This window comes from Elephantulus edwardii, unplaced genomic scaffold (assembly GCF_000299155.1).
Source record: "Elephantulus edwardii isolate Elephantulus edwardi_28Jun2011 unplaced genomic scaffold, EleEdw1.0 scaffold00295, whole genome shotgun sequence".
NCBI lineage: Eukaryota > Metazoa > Chordata > Mammalia > Macroscelidea > Macroscelididae > Elephantulus > Elephantulus edwardii.
In genome coordinates, this window is record NW_006400045.1 from 2,112,865 (window position 1) to 2,118,988 (window position 6,124).

Here is a 6,124-nt window from a genome sequence, read left to right on the forward strand (position 1 = left end):
GGCTAAAGTATCTTAAATTAAAAAAATAATATTTCAAAATCGCTATGCAATATTGTTTAAATAAGGCAAAAAGTAAGTTTTCTATCAAGTTGCTATTATTATTTACAATCAAATTCGAAACTTTTTAATTACATAGATGCTTCAGAATTACACAATTATCACACAATTAAATATGATGATGTAATTTGCATCATTATTGAAGAACAAATTATTAACATTTGCCTGGAATAATTGTCTCCTTTCTTGTAAATATTTTATTATCATAATCTTTGTTCTAGATTTTTATTGATAGTATATATGATGCTTTACAACCCTTCAAGGGTTATTTGACTACATCTTTTTTATCTACTAAAGTTATTGAAATCTTATTTCATTCAAGCATGGTATAAATATCGGGAAATTTCTACAAATCTAAGTACCATTTCTGAAATATTCATGTGAATAAATTTAGAAATTTCAAACTTATTTCACTGCATTGTGTAGTTCACCTGAAGGGATATTACAACAAACTTCAACTTCTTAAATATATCAATATTACAATAGAATTAAGGATTTTTCTTTTTAGAATTTTTATTGGTACTTTTTAATTGATTTTCTTACAGATATTCCTACACACACATTTATAACTCTATTAGAAAAAATAATACTCACACCAGGCCCGAGGGCAGCAGGACTTAGTATTTCTGATCACTTGCTTGCTATTCAACTAAGAGTTGGACAATGAATGAGGATAATAGAAAAAGAATCCATGCCTTTGCATAGTTTTACTGAAGAAGAGCACTGAAGATGCCAAGGACAGCCAATAGAACAAACAGATACGTCTTGGACAGGGTATAGTTGGGGTGTTCTTTGGAGCAAAGAATGATGGAACTTTGCCTCACATACTTTGGGCATGTTGCTAGGAGGGACTCTTTTTGAGGGAATTGATGCTGGGAATAGTGGAGGGTCAGCGATGGAGAGCAAAACCTTCAATATGGTGGATTGACACAGTGACTGATGCAATGGGTCTTTGTGTGTCAGAAAGTGTGAGAATAGCACAGATAGAACAGGGTTTAGGTCTTTTGTTCATAGGATCACTATGAGTCATACTTGACTCAATTGCACCTAACAAAAACAACATAAGTAAAACTATTGATCTAAGCCTATTAATGTCCTGGGTCTTCAAGTCTTCATGTAATCTTTCCTACTCCATCACCCTCCTCGATCCACTAACCTCCGCTATATTAATGATTTTCCCCTTCCCTTTTTCTGTCTCTATTTCTTCTCTTCTCTTTCCCCTTTTTGAACGTTTATACATACAATACTCAGTTATCCTCCTATTTTCACAATGGTGGACATATCTGTCCTTATATGATCAAATTATTTAACTCAGCCTAATGCTCTCCAGTCTCTCCCATGTTGTATAATATTTCACAAAATCATTGTATCTTAGTTCTTCATAGTATTCAGTTGAGTGAACTTACAAATCAAATTTAATAGGTTACTAAGAACAAAACTGGTGCTGGAGAAGAGTATTGAGAATACCATGGACTGCTAGGAAAACAACAGATTCGTCCTGGAAAGGGTTAAACTGGGTGGTTCCTTGGAGGCAAGGATTCTGAGGCTTCGTCTAACATACTTTGGACATGTTGTGAGGAGAGACTGGTCCTTGGAGAAGGACATCATGCTTGGGAGGCTGGAGGGGCAGCACAGGAGGGGAACGCTCTCTATGAGGTGGATTGATTCAGTGACTGGGATAATCGGGATGCGAGTGTCAGAGACAGTGCCATTGGCACAGGACAGAGCAGAGATTAGGGCTGTTGTACATATGTCACTATGAGTCGCAAGCGACTCTACAACACAGAACAACAACAACAACAAGAACAAAACGGGGAGAGGGAAGTGAAAGCTGTATTGTTCATTGCTTAAAATTTTTAGGGAAAAATTGCCATTGTACCTAGTCATTTTACTTTTCAAACTGGTTGCTTTCCGGTATAGAGACTAAAGAAATAAGAGTTGTAATAGGAACATATCTCTGCACACCTGTGTTTCTGGCAGTATTATTCACAACAGCAAATAGATGGAAACGAATCAAGTGTCCATCAGTGAACAAATGAATAGAAAAAATATGGCAAATTCACACAATGGAGTACTAGACAACATTAATTAATAATGAATTCATCAAACATCCTTAACATGGGTGAGTTCAGAAGACATTATATGAGTTGAGTACCACAAATAATGTGTAAAGTAATTCTTATGAAAAGTATAAGAAAGTTCACATGCATCATTCTAGAGAATAATTCTAATATAATTATCAGCGAGGGGAAGGGAAATAAGAAAGTAATTAATAGATAAAAGCAATTTATTAAAAATGATGAAGGAAAAATAAAATGGAATGAATGGGTATAATAATTGATGTTATTGAATAAAATTAAAATCCAGTCAGCACATGAATGAATCATTGGGGAAAAAATCAACACAATTTACTTTCACTTAAATCACAATTGGGAAAAAATAAATCTAGACTTCTTGTCTAAATTGAGGGATCTGTAGTCCTAGTCTGGAGGGAGTTGTACCCCTAACTCAAAAGTTGCACCTCTCTTACTATTTGAATTCATAAGCAGCTCAATAAGAAAAGAAAGGTGAATCTCCTCTTGTGTAGTTTACAATCTTAGAACCTGGTGGAAGATCACCTATAAGTAATTTCCAACTTGAGAACAATGAGTTGAGTGTAAATTAATTTTTTTCCTGTTTGACCCTTTTACTTTAGAAAATACAGGATGGGTAGAGCATCCTCTTATCTAATATCAAACATTAAATATTTAATGAGAAAGGAGAAATAAAGAAAATATACTACAACTTCAATGCTCTAAAGTTTTGGATGAACTTGATAGTTCATCAGAAAGAAAAGAGAATTATTGCATCCACTTCCTAAACATTATGCCTCTGGAAACTCTATGAACTTTGATAAGTATCAATATTTAAAGAAAGGCTTCAGGTCTTTTGTTCATAGAGTCACTATGAGTCATGCTCAACTCAAAGGCAATCAACAGCAATTTCTATTTAAAAATGTTGTTCTTGTTGTTGAGTATGCAAAAAGTCAGAACCTATTCATAGCTGACCCACTATCAGGTTTTCAGAGACAGTTAATTGCACAGGAAGAGTTTGCCCAAACTTTGCTCTCAGAGTGGAGCTGCATTCCTTGAGGATTGCAGTGAAGCTTCTTGTCACTATGCCACTAGAATTATAAGTTTAAAATATTGTGAATGGAATTAAGGAAAAAATAACAGAAACTCTTTACTGGAAATGAAGTTAATAGGCTAAATCTAATGAACCAAATATTTTCTCTAAATATTGCAATTTTCCCCTGTCTATATTTTATGTTATGTACCATGAATAAGAAATTATGAACCTCCAGTAGGTTTTCAGAGGCAGTTAATTGCATTAGAAGAGATTGTCCATCTAACTCCTATAAAGCGACTGGTAGATTTAAACCAAGTATCTTTGGTCTAGCAGCAATGTCCTTACTACTAAGTCACCAGAACTCTATTTTAGAATTAAAGTGGTCTTCTGAGATGGCAAATGTGTTGATCCAAAGTAATCAAAGGGTACCAGAGGGATATCTATCTATTTCATTGACTATGCAAAGATCACCGCAGTATGGTTAACCTTGAGGAAAATGGGAATCCCTGAACTCTTGATTGTGCTTATGTGAAACCCTTACTTGGGACAGAAAGCAGTCCTCACAACAGTGAAGGGAAACACTGCATGGTTCAAATTCAGAAAAGGAGTGTGTTGGGTTCATATTCTGACCCCATACTATTCAATCTATAGGCAGAACAGATCATTCAGGAAGAAGCGCTTTATGAGGAACAATGTGGCATTAGGATTGGAAGGAGACTCATTGACAACCTACATTATACAGATGACACAACCTTGCTTGCTGAAACTGAGGAGGACCTGAAGTGCTTGTACCAGTAGGTCAAGGACTGTAGTCTTCAATATGGATTGAAGCACAACATCAAGAAGACAAAGATTCATACCACTGGGCCAATTGACAGAACCATAGTGGATGGAGGAGAGATTGAGGTTGTTAACACTTGGCACCAGGAGTCTGGAAATCAAAAGGTGAGTTGCATTACCTTTCTGGAGTACTGAAAAGCAATGGTGTCAGACTAAAGACTAAGATATGCCTGATCCAGTCCATGGTCTTCGCAATTACTTGCTATGCATCGGAGAGCTAGATAATGACTAAGGATGATAGAAGAAAAAGAATTGATGCCTTTGAGTTGTGGTGTTGGAGAAGTCTTGAACATACCATGGACTGTCAAGAAAACAAATAGATCTGTCTTGGAGAAAGTGAAACCAAGTTTCTCCTTGGAGGCTAGGCTTTTGAAGCTGTATTTTACTATCTGAGGCATGTGGCCAAGAGGTACCAACTTTTGGAGAAGGATATCATGCTCAGAGGGGTGGAGAGACATTTCAGGAGAGGAAGACCCAGTTGAGATGGATTGATGCAGTCACTAGGGCAATGGGGGTATGTGTGTTGGAATAAGTGAGACTGTCTTAGGACAGGGCAGACTTCAGAGCTATTGCACACAGGGTTGCTATGAGTTATAGGCAACTTGATGGCACATAATAAAAACAATAAAATAAAACAAAATTTTTAAATTTAAGATAATAAGTAGAATTAAAGCTCATTTAATCTGTTTTGAATTACCGCAACCCTCTTAAAATAATGACAACTTGAGTTTCAAAAAGAAATTATTTGATATAAAGCTTCAAGGTTCACCAGAAACTCAAAGCCAAAAATTTCCTAAGATTAAAAATATGGGGTAAGTGTTTCTGTTTCATTATAAATTATCTCTTTCGGTGGGCTAGGAATAGGTGATAAGGGGGAAAGTGCTATCAGACATTAAGTTTGAAAAATTGACTCTTAGAAAAGGGAAAATCAGACTCTAGCTAAAGCTGTAAATTTAGACGCTATACTACTAATTTTCTGTGCAAGCACACATACACCTTTTAACTGCTATTTGTAGGTGGGTGGTTCTATAGGGAGACCATCTAATCTCTAAAACAATTTAAGCAGTTTATCAGTGATACTAAGAAATGTTATTTAATATACTAAATGATAACTTCCTCATAAACTGGACTGAAGATTAATATAGGTATGGATGGCCCAATGACTTCTAAGGATAAAGAGAAGACTATATAAATGTCTTTGTTTTTAAATTGTGACTGAATCTCGAGCTCCACAAATAGGTTAATACTTATTGGAAACTTAACATTCATTGCTTTTAAAACAACTGATCTCCAAAGTTGAGAGGATGGAGTCACTTCTAAAACAGACAGAGTATGGAGTTGTCCAAAGCTGAAGGAGCCCAGTTGTTGTCTTATATGGAAGATAAACTGTCGTCTAGGGCCAGAGACCTCCAAGCAAAATCCAGTGATCTTAGACAAAACCTATACTTGGAGGTTAGAACCATTGACTTAATGCTCCTAGAGAACAATGTATTATTTTAAAACCTGATAGTGATTAGCTTTGTTCTGCTAGATATCTGTAAACAGTTTTTATTCTAATTACTCCCATTTATAATGTATAAATGTCTCCTTCTCTGTGATTGTTCTAGCATCATAATTAGAAAGAAATAATTTATATTCTAGGCTATACAGTTCCACTGATAGAAAGAATATTTACACCAGGTTGGAATTTCAAAGTGTTCATGCACATATGAACTAATATTTCATCTTAGGAGTCAGAATTGACCCACAGTTGACTCACCAGGGTTTTTCAGAGGCGGATTTAATCGCATGAGAGGAGCTTGTCAATCCTTCTCACCATGGAGCAGCTGGATTAGAACTGCATGCATTAGGGATTGCAGTGCAGCTCCTTGCTATTAGGCTACCAGAGTTATATATATAATAAAAACAATATATAAAAATAACAATTAAAATTTAATATCAGATTAGCTAACTATGACATCAATCAGTTGATACCTCTCGCATGTACATAAAAAAATAAAATAAAATCTGGTGAAATCTGTATCTATATATGTTGCTGTTGTTGTTACGTGCCATCGAGTCGCTTGCGACTCATAGCGACCTTATGTACAATAGCCCTAAACTCTGTTCTGTTCTGTGC